This window comes from Thamnophis elegans, chromosome 2 (assembly GCF_009769535.1).
Source record: "Thamnophis elegans isolate rThaEle1 chromosome 2, rThaEle1.pri, whole genome shotgun sequence".
In the NCBI taxonomy this organism is placed as follows: Eukaryota; Metazoa; Chordata; class Lepidosauria; order Squamata; family Colubridae; genus Thamnophis; species Thamnophis elegans.
The window spans coordinates 15,718,829-15,735,355 of record NC_045542.1 but is presented as its reverse complement, the minus strand read 5'-3'; the positions used below and the strand labels follow the sequence as shown (position 1 = coordinate 15,735,355).

Sequence of the window (16,527 nt, the reverse complement as noted above, 5' to 3'; positions counted from 1 at the left end):
GCTTAAGAGCATTATCTCTGCTAATCAGCTGCTTATCACGCCAATAAGATGGTTCTAATTTTGCTTAGATCATATTCTGTTGACTTAATATTAATGTGAACAGGAAATTCTTTGTACTTACTTATTAAAGGTACAAGGGTTAAAAAATGACTTTTTATTTTTATTGACCCTGCTATAATCCAGAATTCAACTAAATGTTGGCTACCATTTGCAAAGAACAGATGGAGAGGTCGGGCACTTCTGATTTGGTGAAACCAATTAAATCCCACACCATCCCACAAACATTGCTTTTTTAAGAAAACCATAAGCACATACATTCCATGTATAGGTCATGTGATAAAAAATGATGTCTACTTTGGCCCCTCCATCCAAGAGGGCTGCTGATCGTTAAGGTTTTCTTTGTTTCTCTTACCAACGATCTGCTGATTTCACTGCTAAAGTTGGCTCTTTGGCAGTGCTGCTCCCTGGTTTTGAATGGGAGCCTTTAGGAGTGACCCAAGATAACTTTTTGATCATTGTGGACCCAATGGGGAAGGGGGTGTTGAAGATTCCAATTCTCACTGGAAGCGATTGAAGTCACTGGACATATCCATCTTCCTGTCAATATTTTGTTTTCTAAGCATGCCAGAATTTTAACTTTCATTTTTAAAAATTGTTTTATTTTGCTCTTTGCTTTAAAAGTTGATCAGTGGTTGAATGCTGATTTATTTCAGCCCCTTGCTGGACCCTAATTGCTTTTTCTCTTTTTTAATCTTTGATATATATGTTGCTTTGGATAACCTTTGTCCCTTTGTCCCATATGGAAAACAGGGCAATGTTCAGAGTGGTGGTGAAGTGACATTAGACCCCCCCCCCCAATGGATTCTGTATTTTTTGAACTTGCAAAATGCCTGGAGATTATTTCTATTGAATTTTTGTTGTTGTTCTTTGTTACCTGATTAAGTTGTACAGATTAAAATGGCTAAAGAGTGTCTGAAAAATGATGTCCACTTTGGATGTAAAGAAAGCAGGGCATCTTACCGAACACTTGCTGCAGGGTTTAATAAGAATCTGCAACTTTTAGCTGAAACTGCAGACAGGAAACAAACTTCTCAATGTCTTGACAGCTGCTTGTGATAAGGAAATTACTTGCCATTCTTTGGCAGGATGAATGCAAGTCATATTCAAGGCCAAACCTGTAAAGCAGGGATATAAAACTCGCATCGTCATAGCATAGTCACATGATGTATTGGGGCTTTTCCCCACTTCGCTAATCTGGGCAGGGGCAGGGCCAGAATGTGATGCATCTAGCCCTGGTTTGACAACCAGACCCATTTGGATCCAAATTGTGTTTTGGATTCTGTTGTGGCCCGGCAGGAGCCGTTGGAACTACCGCCAGACTCCGACAGCGAGGGGTCTTATGAGTTGGCGTAGGAGGAGGTGGAGGACCCTTGACAGGGTGTCGACTCTGAGCAGGGCGAGGAGAGACTGGTTGGCCACCAAGTTGCGGCAGAGCATTGGATCAAAGGGAATGTTCAGGAAAACATTTGGGAGTTGTTTCAGGATGCACGCAGGCACAGGGCTACTCGGCGTAAAGAACAAAGGAGTAACTACAGGAGGTGATTATGAGCAGCTGATGCTGATTAAGATCCTCTCCTGAGTATAAAAGAGACTGTTTGTGCCACGCCCTGGTTGCAGGAGTTAACGTTCTCATTCACATTCACAAATCAAGAGAAACCAACTTGGAGAAGTAGGTTTGCTGGAAGAAGCCTCTTTGCAGTGCTGCGTTTGTTTATAGGACTTTTATCTCTTTGTTTATTTTGGGCTTGCAGCCAACGAGAGCTTGGACTGATTTAAACATTCTTTTTGTATGTCTGTTTTGGCTTTCATTCCTGGACGGAGAAGGGGGGCCAGAACAGGATTCTAACCCCTATTACACCCAGTCTGTCATGAAACACTGGGATATGTAGCCAAGAAATCTGGATGTCCACAAAATAAGTCTAAATCAGAAAAGGCTGTATTGAAGTTTGTAGGAGAAGACAGACTCTGCTGTCATGTTGGAAGCATCTGTTATACAGATATACAAAAGATATGATAGGAAGGACTGCTGCAATATGGATGAGCAGCTGCTAATAGATTCTCCACATCACTTTTCATTGGGAGATGCCTACTGTTAGTAATAATAGCTACATCATTATTTACTAATTACAATTACAAATAGTGAAGCTGATTCTGAAAAGGATCAAAGTTAATCCCGAAGGATGAATGCTGGATCAACGAAACCTCTTTCTTTTGATACAGTCTGTCACATACTATACTAAGTAATGAGAACCCTTTATTTTTATTTAGCTTATATTAGATGAAAAAGCATCGGAAAGTTAACATTTTTGGGGTGTTATTTGTTTTGTTTCCTTCCTTCCTTTCTCTCTACATGGCAATAAATCATGGTAAAGTTTCACTTCAGATGCTCAAAGAAATATTGGAGGTGCTATGAAGATGCTATGATTTCTTATCTTCTCTTAGATGCTAGCCATCCATATTATTTCACTGTTTCAAAGGTGATAAACCAGGTTTGCTGCCTCAGTTTTTAAATGGGCCTCTGAAGCCTCAACTTGAGAATGCCAAAGCTATTTCCCATGAAGTCAGCCCCTTTTCATCTCCTGATAATTCCAAATATAAATTCTTCCGCTTCTCTCATTGTTTGGTACACAGATTCAGGATTGATGATGTGTCTGAGCACTTGATTCAAAGACATGGCCAATTATTGCTTGCTGATTAAATCATTGTTCTGAACTGTTATAGTACCCAATTCTTGATCTAACAAGCCATGATAAGCAATCGTGTTATTTTTCACAAAATATCATCTTGAAGTCAGACCTGGAAGCCATCTGTTTACATTGGGCTTTCAGGCCAGCCACGATTTTTACTGTGAGAAAATGGGAGGGGGGATTATATGGAATATGGGTGATATATAGTCAAAGTAACATTCTTTTCTCAGAGAGTCAAGGACACTTTGCCCTGCAGCTGTGATGGTGTGACTGGGAGGTACTTCCAGTTTTGGATGGTGCCTGACTGGTCTGGATCATGTGATGGATATGTGGGTGCTGGGCAGGGACTTGAATTTTCATTTGGGTGGGGAAAACCTGGAAATCAGAGGTGGTATTCAGCAGGTCCTGACCAGTTCTGGAGAACCAGTAGTGGAAATTTTGAGTAGTTCGGAATATGAAATTATATTCAACTATTTTTGGGTCTATGGAAATACCACCCCAACAAAATAAAAATTAAGAGCTGGAAGAGAAACCTACAACAAGAGAAAATGAAAGGAAGAGAGGAGGAGGGAAAAGGGGAGGAAGACGGGGGAAAGAAGAAAGAGATAAGGAGAAAAGGATGGAAGGGAGAGAAAGAGGAGAGAGAGGGTAGGAAGGGAAAGAGGAAGAGAGGAGAAGGGGAGAGGAAAGGGAAGAAGGAAAGGAAAGGAGAGAGGAAGTAAGAAAGTAGAAAAGGGAGGGAGAGAGAAAAGAAAGGGAAAGGAAGGTGGTGTCAAAACAGATGAGGGATGGTAAACAAAGTAACCCAAATGGTATATTATAACCCTGTAAATGGAATGATAAATGTATAAGAATGCCGAATGTAAAAAAAGAATAATAACTATGTGAATGCATACCTATAATTGTTTATAGAGAATAAAAAAATAAAAATAAAAAACTTTTCCAGAGGATGCCCCCTCTCCAGAACTGCACTGGGGAGAAGATGCCCATAATTTCACGTAGACACCTGCAGTGCCTGATGATGAATGGCTAGCCTAGCAAAGCTCCCGAGCCGCTTTTATCTTCCCTTCCTTTTAGAAAAGCTTTCTTTAGAACAGTAACAACGAAGGAATAAAAACGGCATGATCATAAACAGAACATTTTTCCTGTTTATATGGCCCTCGTGTCCCAAAAGATCTCGGCTGGGTGGGGATTATGAGAAGGGAGGTAACATAATTTGCATTCAGTTTGTGGGTGGTACATGTGTCACTTCAGAAATGAAGTCTTTCACATTCCATGTCTCCTTGTTGATATTCTACAGCAAAAGTCAACTGGGGGTGATTGGTGAAGTAGTACTGTGACATACCAGGAAGACGCCAGTGGAAAAGGTTGCTCGGGGTTGAATGTGAGGAACTTTCTGAGCCATAGAGCAGAAGACCTTTTAATCTTAACTTCAGTGTTTCTCAACCATGACAACTGTTAAGATGTCATAAGAGGGTTAACAAGCTTGTGCTCAACCCAGAAAAGACCGAGTGGCTGTTGTGTTTCCCTCCCAAAGATTCCACCAATATTCCATCTCTCAGGCTGGGGGGTCAAATTCTATACCCCTCAGAGAGGGTTCGCAACTTGGGAGTCCTCCTGGACCCACAGCTATCGTTTGACCACCACTTGACGGCTGTGACCAGGGGGGCATTCGCCCAGGTTCGCCTGGTGCGCCAGTTGCGGCCCTACCTGAATCGGGAGGCTCTCACAACAGTCACCCGGGCCCTTGTGACCTCTAGGCTGGAATACTGCAATGTGCTCTACATGGGGCTGCCCTTGAAGAGCATCCGGCGACTTCAGCTAGTACAGAACGCGGCCGCGCGAGTGATTGTGGGTGCACCTCGGTTCACCCACATAACACCTATCCTCCGCGAGCTGCGCTGGCTGCCTGTCGGTCTCCGGATGCGCTTCAAGGTGTTATTAGTCACCCATAAAGCCCTACATGGTAGTGGATCCGGATACTTGAGAGACCGCCTCCTGCCAATTACCTCCCTGCGACCAATAAGATCACATAGATTAGGCCTCCTCCGTATTCCATCGGCCAGCCAGTGCCGGCTGGCAACTACAAGGAGGAGGGCCTTCTCAGTAGTAGCCCCGACCCTTTGGAACGAGCTCCCCGTGGAGATTCGTACCCTCTCCACCGTCCAGGCCTTCCGCACAGCCCTTAAGAACTGGCTAGCCCGTCAGGCCTGGGGATAAGGATAGCCGCCCCTCCCGAATGATGAGTGTATGTTGCTTACTATTTTATTATATGTCACTATGTCAATGTCTGTATTCCCCCTCCCTGATTTTATGTGAGCCGCCCTGAGTCCCCTCAGGGAAAAGGGCGGCCTACAAATATTAATAAAATCAAATCAAAATCAAATCAAATCAAATGTGGGGTCTCCAATTTCCAGAGTTCCCCAGCCAACATGTCTGGTTGGCTGGCTGGGGAAATCCTGAGAGTTGAAATCCACGCATCTTAAAGTTGCCATGGTTGAGAAACACTGCTTTACTCTTTGCTGCTGGAAATTGTGCAAACAACACAACGTTGTAGCCCTAATCTATGGGCTTTTTCCTGGGAATTCAACCATCCAGGTATATCCTTCCGCTTGATCCCTGCTCAATTTAGCTTGCAATTTCTAGCTGGATCGGTATTAGATACAGTTTTGGTAACATGAAAACAGCTGAGGGAGGTAGGATACTTTCGTTTAAGGGAGGCAAATTGATTCAAAACCATGGAATCCCCAGAGATGAGCAGTTATAGATCACTACTATAAGACAATTGTAGGTCAGCCTTTAACATTCTACCAATGCACCCAAATCCATAAATTCACATTAATGTGGGAAGTTTAGAAATGGCAAAATTACTAATGATCTAAAATTGAAAACAAATACTAGATTAATAAACATAATTTAGTAACTATGTTCCATACCCCTCTGTGTACAGTCATGCTGGCTACATGACCACAGACAATGCACACTCCCTGGGCTAGGAAATGGAGATAAGCCCCGCCCCTAGAGTACAGGTGGCGGGGCTAATCTCCATTTTGCAGCTGTACAACTGCAAAGACTTGGCTGTTTGGGGAGCAGCAATGGTGTGTGTTGAGGACAAATCTCCTAGCAGTATTCCTATACCTTGGAAGGGATGTAGGAGAAGTGTTCTGCAGACAGTGTTCTGAAAATTATCAGCAGGCTTGTCCTGTTGACTTATAAGGTGCCTAAAAAGGTTGAGCCTACAACACATAATCAAACATTCATATCTTTCTGTTTTGAGAGCTTAAGAGAAGGTGGCCTCTCTATACCATTCTGATAGATTCAGTATAGGTAGCTTCCTATTTTGTAACGTAGGAATGGATGATATCCATCCTCATCCTGGTTCTAACACATCACAAATGCAACCTTCATCTGTGTTCTCCATATATGTGCATTCAGCATTTCCCCTGTTCGAGTCTTGTATTCGTGCCAGTGTGATTCGAATCTGTTTTAAGAAAATCTGCTGAGAACATGGAATCTATTGGAATGGAGGAGGAGAAAACATGTCATCTCAGGTTACTTTAATTGTGAGTGTAGAAGCCATTCTACAGACAACTTTAATTGTGAAAGTAGAAGCCAACATCTCTCTCCCTCCCTCCTCTGTCTGTCTGTCTATCTGCCTGCCCACCTGCCATCCATCCATCCATCCATCCATCCATCCATCCATTCATCCTTCTTATCAATCTGATTCATATGATTGCCCATATGAATGAGAAGACATGGTTTTGGTTTTAGTTTTATTGTTCTTCTTGTTGCGAGTCATCCACAATTGTACTTTATTATGGGGCGCTTCTTGATACTTTATGTGTTTTGTTCTTTGTTTTGGGCTTTTCAAAGAAGAGAATCAATAAAAGGAAGAGTGTCATATATTTTCATGTGTCATTCACCAGAGGGAGCAATCTGCAATTTCGAAGTGTCTCTGGAGGGAGGCAACCAAAAGATGTGATTAAATCCTGAAACAACAAACCACACACACCCCTAAATGACCTCTCTGACTTCTTCCTCCACACTTGTTACTTCATTGAAAATCAATCAGGTCAGGTCATGATGTTTCTAGAGCAGTTATCATGTGTCTGATTGCTTTCCTAATAAATTATCAGAGCAATTGTATAGATGTTTGTTTATAACTAAGCCGTATTCAGTGCAGGAAAAGCAGATCTGTTGCTACAATTGAGTTATAAACATCTGGAACTTCGAGGTTGGGATATATATATATGTGTGTGTGTGTGTGTGTGTGTGTGTGTGTGTGTGTGTGTGTGTATATCCCAACCTCCTCAGCCAGCCAAGATCCCACACTACTCCTGGAAACACCAAACCTGAAGTAGTCAGCAGCAGCCTGAAGATGACGAATGTGACTTCGTCGAAACGTCGCCAAGACATTTCCAATTCTACGCGGGAGAAAACCCGAACAACTAGAGACCTACATACTAACACCCGCGAAAACCTCAGAAAATATATATATATATATATATATATATATATATATCTCCACAGTAAAGGGAAACTAATTTAAAGTGAACATATCTAAGATTTTGTGAAGACTGGCTTTGTTTGCTCCTTAAAGCTACTTATGTATACCATGTATTTTTAGGTATAACTACCAGTGGGAGTAACAGAGTAAATTTAAAGCAAAAAAAGAAATGCAGATAGGAATTTCCTGTCTTGTCTATTTGCTGAAGTACACACGGCAAATTCCTGTGTGTAATCTTTTCATTTTGAATTTATTCTGTTGCTCCCTCTTGTGACTTGTGCATGAAAATACACCACACTCTCTTTTATGAATTTCGTAGCTTGAAAAGCCCAAAGCAAGGAATAAAGCTTATAAAAATTAAGATAGAACACCCTTAAACAACACCCAACCACATTAACCCCAAACCAACCCAAACTCAAAAAGTACAAAAATAAAAATACAGCAAATAAGTTATATCTTGTTTTAAAACTTTCAATATTTTAAATAATGAATTCAAATTTGACTTATGGCTGCTCTTTTCATTCTTGCATTAAGCACAACATGAAGTGGAAGTGATTGACTTGGAATGAAATTGCAAAGGAATTTGGGGGAAACTTCAGCCATATGAATTTCCATTAAATGAAAGCAACTTTTCTAGGTTTTTTTTTTTTTAGGTGGGAGGGGAATCAGAAAATAATCTTGTCCCAAATTGTCTCTGCCCTGGTCAATAATTGCACTCTGCAACATATAAACTGCCATGTATATCTGTAAACGCAAACAATGTCTGTGAAAGAACCCAACACAGAGAAGAATACTGACTTCAGTTTAATTAACTACACTGTCAAGACTTTACATATGTATAAACAGAATACCCCCACTGTGTTCACTTCCTCCAAATTCCAAGGCCTACCACAGAAAAAACTTCACAGATTTTCAGAACCCAGACTGAGCTGAATTTAAACTCTATACAAATTCAAAGTTTGAAAAATTGTAAAAATTTTAAGTATTTCTTCAGTGGATAAACCATGGATAAAATATTTGAATTTTCTTAAAATATCATTCTGAGGAGATTACTTTAAGAAATGGAAAGCATGTAGACTTTCTTTCTTTCTTTCTTTCTTTCTTTCTTTCTTTCTTTCTTTCTTCCTTCCTTCCTTCCTTCCTTCCTTCCTTCCTTTCCTTTCTTTCCTTTCTTTCCTTTCTTCCTTCCTCCCTCCCTCCCTCCTTCTCTTTCTTTCTTTTTCTTTCTTTCCTTTCTTTTTCTTTCTTTCTTTCTTCCCATAGCTTATATCAGGCTGTCCCCTAATTCTATCACTGCAATAGACCAGAGGCACTTTAGACTGAAAGAGTGTGATGACCCAACGTTACCTTATGTACTACATAGTTCGCTGAAGACTTCTTCCCAGATGCAGTCCAACATATTCCTACATACAGATGACACGCCAAATGTTTGAGTGACACAAAAACGCATTTCTGCACATGTTCATACTCATACACTTCATTGTGTTCTTCCTTGACACCTTCCTTGTCCCCTTTAGTAGTAGCAGTAGTAGCAGAAGACGTTTGACATCTCAGGAGACAAGGATGAAGGCTAAGTCCTGAACTCGGGAAGACTTGGATCCTAAGCCGGAGGTCCAAATTAAGGGAAAGAGGGAGGAGGACTAGCTTTCGTGACTAGTGATGATGATGTTAGAAAGAACAGCAAGACTGTAGGCAGGCAACAGAGGAGACAGGCTTGCGGAGGAAAGTGTTAGCTAGGTAAAGGAGAGGAGGGGGATAAATTGAAGGGGATGGAAAGAAAAAATCAAGAAGAACAGGGATGGAATGAGCAAAAAGTAGAGAGTAAGAGAACATATGACATACACGAGAGGAATAATTGGAAGACAAGGCAAAAAGTAGTAAGTTGATCTACAGACATACAAGGAAGGAGAAAATTTAGGAGTACAGAAACTCTTATAAAACCAACCAAAGTCAGGGTGAAAGATCAGGTCCACATATGACAGGTTCAATTAAACAGATTAATTGCTATTCATGTCCAATTAAACTGATTTATTGCTATACTTAGGCACAGGGTCTTCTCAACTAGTATATTAGCACCTGTTTAGAATTAGATAAGGGTCAATGGAATTCGAGGAAGGTTGGATTTTTTTTTTTTTTTAAGAGAACTTTTTTATTTTTCTTTAAAAAAAAACACAAATATGTCATCATTTGTCAATCATTAAGACATTGAAGTACAAATTTTTTTGTTGTGTGTACCCCTCCCTCCCTCCACCCCCCCATCCCCCCTCCTCCTTCCCCCCCCCGACTTCCCAGAACCCGTACACGGTATGGATTTTTAACTAACACAGTCTAAAATCTATTGAGAAAAAAGAAATAAAGAAATTAATGACATTCTAGATTGAACTTAGCTTCTTCTTACTGAACTAACTTTTAACAGTTTAAATCATTTCTAACCTTAAGCATAGGCTAACTGGAATTTCTTAGTCCCGTATTTATTTTGTATATAGTCAATCCATTTTTTCCAGTCTCGTTTATATCTCTCATTTGAATGATCTTTGAGATATGCCGATATTTTAGCCATTTCAGCTAAGTTTGTTACTTTCAATGTCCATTCTTGGATTGTAGGCAAGTCTTCCTTCTTCCAATATTGCGCCACCAACAGTCTTGCTGCAGTTATCAGGTGCAGAATCAAATTGGTCTCTACCACTGTAAAATCAGTACATATACCTAGTAAAAATAACTGAGGAATAAACTTTATCCTTCTTTTAAAAACATTTTGCATGACCCACCATATTTTTATCCAAAATGCCTTAACCTTTTGGCAGGTCCACCATATATGATAATATGTAGCATCGAGAGAACCACACCTCCAACATTTAGGCTGTACATTCGGATACATAGAAGCCAACTTTTTAGGATCTAAATGCCATCTATAGAACATCTTGTAAAAATTTTCTCTCAGATTTTGAGCTTGTGTAAATTTCACATTTCTTACCCAAATTCTTTCCCATGTATCCAACATTATTGGTTCCTCAATATTTTGAGCCCATTTTATCATACAATCTTTAACTAATTCTGTTTCCGAATCCATCTGTATTAGTACATTATATATCCTCTTTATATGCATTAAGCTTTGATCTCTTATTTGTTTAAACAGATTATCCTCAACTTGAATAAAGCCAATTTTTGATCTATTTTCCACCTAGCCTGTAATTGCCCATACTGGAACCATGTTTGAACTACCTTCTCCTCTTTTAATACCTCTAAAGATTTTAATTGTAATACCCCCCTTTCCGAGGTAAGAAGCTGTCTGTAAGTAAATCTGTCCTGTTTTTGTGCTGTATTCATATTTTCAATTGCATGTCTAGGAATTGCCCACATGGGTATCTTGTCATTTAATTTATATTGGTATTTCTTCCAAACCCGCAATAAAGCATTTCTTAAAATATGACTTTTAAAGTTCTTATCCAATTTTTTGTTGAATAACAGGTAAGCATGCCAACCAAATACCAGATCGTGTCCCTCAATGTTCAATATTCTATCATTGGTTAAATGAATCCAATCACTAATTACAGATAATGCCACTGCATCATAATATAGTTTTAAATTAGGTAGTTTCAATCCTCCTCTCTCACGTACATCTTGCATTATTTTCATCTTTACCCTCGGCTTCTTTCCTGCCCACACAAATTTGTTGATACCCTTCTGCCATTCTAAAAGGTTCGCATCTTTTTTAAGTATAGGTAACATTTGGAAAAGAAATAAAAATTTTGGTAAAATGTTCATTTTCACTGCCGCTATCCTGCCCAGCAAAGATAAGTGCAATTTCTCCCATTTTTTCATCTCTGTCTGTATGCTATGCCAAAGTGGTTCATAATTATGCTTATATAATTTCCCATTTGAAGTTAAAATGTTAACTCCAAGATATTTGACTTTTTTAACTACCTCACATCCTAGCATCACTCCTAATTCTTCCTTTTGTTTAATATTCATATTTATAGCTAATATTTTGGTTTTTCCTAAGTTTGTTTTAAAGCCAGACACTTGACCATATTGATTAATCGTATTCATTAAAACCATACTGGATTCCTGCGGTTGTTCCAATATTATGACCAAATCATCCGCAAAAGCGCGGACTCTATATTCTTGCTGCCTAATCTTGATCCCTTTTAAACCATCCAAGCCCCGTATTTTATTCAACAATACTTCCAAAGTTATAATAAACAATAATGGGGACAAAGGACAACCCTGTCTTGTACCTTTTCCAATTTGAAAAGAGTCTGTTAAACTTCCATTGACTATGATTTGTGCTGTTTGCTGTTGGTATATTGCTTTAATTGACTGTAAAAAATTATCTCCTATCTGCATTTTTTGCAATATCTTCAGCAGAAATTGCCAGTTAACTCGATCAAAGGCCTTCTCAGCATCCAAAAATATAAACGCAGCAGGGATCTGGTTGTTCTTTCCCAAATATTCTAATACATTAATAATTAATCTGACATTACTTTTCATCTGTCTCCCTTGTATAAAACCTGTTTGGTCCGTATGTATCAATTGTTGAATGACCAACATTAACCTATTTGCTAATATTTTAGTAAAAATTTTATAATCTACATTCAGCAATGAAATGGGTCTATAATTTTTGGGTTGAGTAGTATCTTGATCTTCTTTGGGTATCAAAGATATAAACGCTGTCTTCCAAGATGGAGGGACTTTACCTTCCGTTTGAATCATATTAAATAATTCTCTAAGAGGTTCTACCATTTCTAACTGTAAGTTTTTATAGTAAACCGCTGTCAAGCCATCTGTACCTGGTGCTTTCCCTGGCTTTAATTGCTTAATTACCTGCAGGATTTCCCCCGAGGTTATTGGTTGATTCAATTTTTGCCTGTGTTCTTCTCTAACTGAGGGTATTTTCTCCTTGTCTAAATATTTGTCTATGTCTAAACCATTAATTTTATCCCCTTTATACAGTTCTGTAAAAAATTCCCAGAAAGCCTTTTGAATCTCTTCCTGTTGGAACACCTCCTTCCCTCTGTAAATCAGTTTAGATATATTTCGAGTTTTCCTTTTTTTCCTAATCTGATAAGCTAACCATCTGCCAGGTTTGTTTGCATTACAAAAAGTATTGTGTTTTGCATATAATAAATTAGTAGCTACCTGGTCAGAGATCAACATGTCAAATTGAGATTTTAATATGTTAATAGCTTCCTTAACCTTTGTATCGTCTGGTTTCCTTGTTAACTCCAGCTCTTTTCTCTTAATTTCCTCTTCCAGTTCTGTTCGTTTTAACCCTTGCTTATTTCTATGTATTTTATTTATATTCATCAAAACTCCTCTCATATACGCTTTGCTTGCATCCCATACAAATTCCATAGATGTACCCTTATTCATATTCAAAACAAAATATTCAGATAGTAATTTTTTACAATCATTAATATAGTTTTCATATCTAAATAAATTTTCATTCAGTCTCCAAAACCTTCTTGCCTGCACTACCCTTCCCAACTCCATCCAAACTGGGTTATGGTCCGAAAGGACTCTAGCTGCAATCTTTGTTTTCTTGACCCTAGAAAGCAAATCATTAGTGGTTAGAATAAAATCAATCCTTGAAAGGGATTGATGCCTGTCCGAGAAGAAAGTGAAGTCATATTCCTCTGCATTTCTTTCTCGCCAGATATCTCTCAATTCAAAATCATCCATAATGTCAAAGAAAGATTTGGGTAACTTTGCTCGCATCTTGGTATTTAGGCGGGAAATCTTCTTATCTCTCTTAGTGTCTATCACTCCATTCCAGTCACCCAATAGTATACAGGAACTATAGTCCCACTGTACTAATTTAGCATGAAGATTTCTATAGAATCTATCTTGCTGTTGATTGGGAGCATAAATTCCCAAAAGTAATGTCTTTTTCCCTTCTAAGATTAAGTCTAAAGCAATATATCTTCCGAAGGGATCTGCTTCTATTAATTCAGCTTTCATATCTTTTCTTAAGTATACAACTATACCATTCTTCTTTTCCATAGCAGAAGCTGCAAAATGTTGACCAAGTTTTGAGTTGATCAAATATTTTTGATCAGTTGACTTGATATGAGTTTCTTGCAAACAAATTACATCGTTCTTAAACTGTTTAAGATAATGAAATATTTTCTTCCTCTTCTGTGGAGAGTTCAGTCCGTTGACATTCCATGTTAAAATCTTAGTTGTCATCTTTGGTTGGTTGAAGCATTTTTAGAGCTTCCTGCACGGCCTGTTTAACCTTAGGTCTAGCTCCTCCCACTGCTTCCAGATTTGTTGTTGTAGTTCCTTGATCGATGGCCGATGATTGTTGATGCTGTTGCTTCTTAGCTTGTTTCTCCATACGTCTAGTAGTCATGCGGCTAGGTCTTGGTTCCATAGCACCTTGCACTTCTAGAGAAGAGAGATGCTCCATTTTGTCTGGTGGTTGTGTAGTTTGCTGTCCTTCTTGTGGTCTTTCTCTAGGTCCAGATGGTGCAGGGTGTCCGGCCTTCAATATATTATAATAAAAATCTCGGGCTTTCCATACAGAGTTGAGGCGGTACCTTTGCTTATCAAATGTAAATATGATGCCGAATGGTGCATCCCATCTATACTGTATCTGATGATTTCTGAGTTCTTCGACCAAAAAAGCGTAGTCTCTTCTGGCTCTTAACATTTGAGGTGGTATCTCTTTCAAAACAGCCAGGTCTTGACCGCCAATTTGAAGCTTAGTGTTATAAGACGCTTGCAGTACCATATTTCTGAACTCTCTTGTAGTAAAATATATAACGATGTCTCGAGGAAGCTGCTTCTGCTTTGCCAGCCAGGAGTTAACGCGGTAAGCTTTGTCAATTTGCCAGCCTTGGTTGGTCCCTGGTCTTCCCATCAGGCGGTCAAAAGCTTCCGATAGGATCTGTTTCAGGTTCTCCTGTTTCTCCTCACGCAGCCCCCTTACTCTTAATGCGAACTCCATTTGTCGGTACTGTATCATAATAATTTCTTTTTCAGCATTTTCCACTTTTTGTTCCACCACCTCTGTTTTCAATGTCAAGTTAGCATTGGCATCATTAAGAACCTCTAGAGTATCTTCCACTCCAGAAATATGTTCTGTTAATACAGTTACAAGACTCAGCATGTCGTCTCTAATTTTATCAACCTTAGCCTCAAATTTCTCATACAACTCCTGTTTAAGTCCTTTTATTTCACTTTTAATTTCACTTTTAATTTCTTCTTTCATTTCTTTTATTTCCTCTTTTCTCTCCTCTCTATTATCTCTAAATTTATCTTCCATTTTAATTGTCTGTGCATTAAGAGCCTCGCTTAGATTACTCAGAAAAAATTCTTTCGTTAACACATCCCCAGCAGGGGGCGTAGGAAGCGGAGGCTGCAGCTTTGTGCCAGGCACTGAGGATGTGCCCCTGGAAGTAGAGGGTGACGACTTCAAGTTAATATTTGGTTTTGAGGCCATTTCAAAATTTGTCTGCCTGCAGTTAATAAAACTCTATTGCCTAAATATGCAACTTTAAGTAAAGAGGCTTTTATTTTGAAGTTTAAGGCTTGGCAAAAGTTTCAGTGAGTAAACATTGTAACAAGACCGTTCAACAGATTCATCACCATTTAACTTCCAAATAAGCAAAGTTAATGAAGGAGTAAAATTCTTCTATTGTGAAACCAAAACATATGATAAGCTATCTCTTTTGTTTTGAATTCTTTTGAAGTCTTGTGAGAATTAGCAAAAAGTGTTCGTTATTACCGGAGAAACCAGCCTGCTCGGCGCCATTTTAGAAGCCTCTGAGTAAATAATTTTTCGGAGGAGAAAAAGAAAAGAAGCTAAAATGTTGATAAGCAATTATTGTCCACAGTAAACGGATCCAGCTCGTGATAAGAATAAATCAAACAAAACTTTGAGCAGAGTGGGAGAGACCTACTTTGTCCTGCACAAGGCAGTTTGAAGTTCCCAGCACGGACAGCCGTTCTGCCTTGGGCTAGCCCCCCTTTCCTTGCAAGCACAAAAGCTGCAAAAATCGAAGAGCATTTGCCAGCAAAACAGTTTCTTCTTTCCTTCTTGCCTGAAGGATAAGAAAACCTGATAAGACGTCAGATGGAAGATCCTCTAAACAGGTACGTAGCCAGGAATTCGGAGGCAGCTGATTTTTTGCTGCCTCCACCAGCAAGCTCCTCCCAGGAAGTCGAGGAAGGTTGGATTTAGTTCACTTGAGATTATGCCAATTACCTCCCTGCGACCTATAAGATCACATAGATTGGGCCTCCTCTGAATACCATCCGCCAGTCAGTGTCGACTGGCAACTACATGGAGGAGGGCCTTTTCAGTAGCAGCTCCGACCCTTTGGAACGATCTCCCCGTGGAGATTCGTACCCTCACCACCGTCCAGACCTTCCACATAGCCCTCAAGACCTGGCTATCCCGTCAGGCCTGGGGATAAGATCACAATCTGTCCCCACCCGAATGAAGAATGAATGTTGTGTACTATTTTACTCTTATGTATTGTTTTATGTTCATTGTTTATACCCCCCCCTCCCTATTTTATGTAAGCCGCCCTGAGTCCCCGCGGGGAAAAGGGCGGCCTATAAATATTAATAAAATACTAAAAAAAAAAAATGTAGGGATTGTAAATTAATTCCTTTTTCAACTCAGCCCACAGGTTCTGCTGCTCCTTCTCCTACAACCATTCAATTAAGATATTTTACCTCCATTTAAATTCCTGCACAGATGGGATATTCGGAGTCTCAAAGCTGGGCTGATCAGGAAATAGCAATAGCACGCTACAGTTTAAATAAGCACCAAAGTTACAAATGCCCCATACAATATATTCATTTGTAAGTTTGAGCCTGTGGTTGCACACTGTGACCAAGAGCCAATTGTTGGTTGCAGTTCTAAATAAACTTATTTGTCATCTATGCCAGGGGTCACCAACCATTCGGACTTCAGGGATTACTAAATTCATAATTTTAAATCCCACGGACCACTAATATGATTTTTTTTAAAAAAGATAAATAGTATTCAGTGCAATATTAAAAATGCAAATATTCTTTCTGAAGACCACTAAAATTTTCACCAACCACCAGTTGGTGACCACTGATCTATGCCTTTGACCCCAGTGTTCAGAATTACTTCTTAAGAATGTGCTGGTGCATGTTTTAGTGTACACAGAAAGCCTTGTCATTTTTTAGGATGATTTGCATGTACTCTCTTCCTAAAAATGTGCTTTTTATATGCTTTCTTCTCACAAATACTTATTTTAATTTTTTCCAAATACTATCCTGAATGTGAAG

At 39.3% G+C, this 16,527-nt stretch overlaps 1 protein-coding gene across 1 annotated transcript in view; it reads left to right on the top strand.

Moving 5' to 3' along the window:
- The window catches only part of TESPA1 (thymocyte expressed, positive selection associated 1), a 33,486-nt gene that overhangs the window by 6,020 nt on the left and 10,939 nt on the right, over window positions 1–16,527 (top strand). The gene's annotated exons all lie outside the window — the stretch shown is intronic.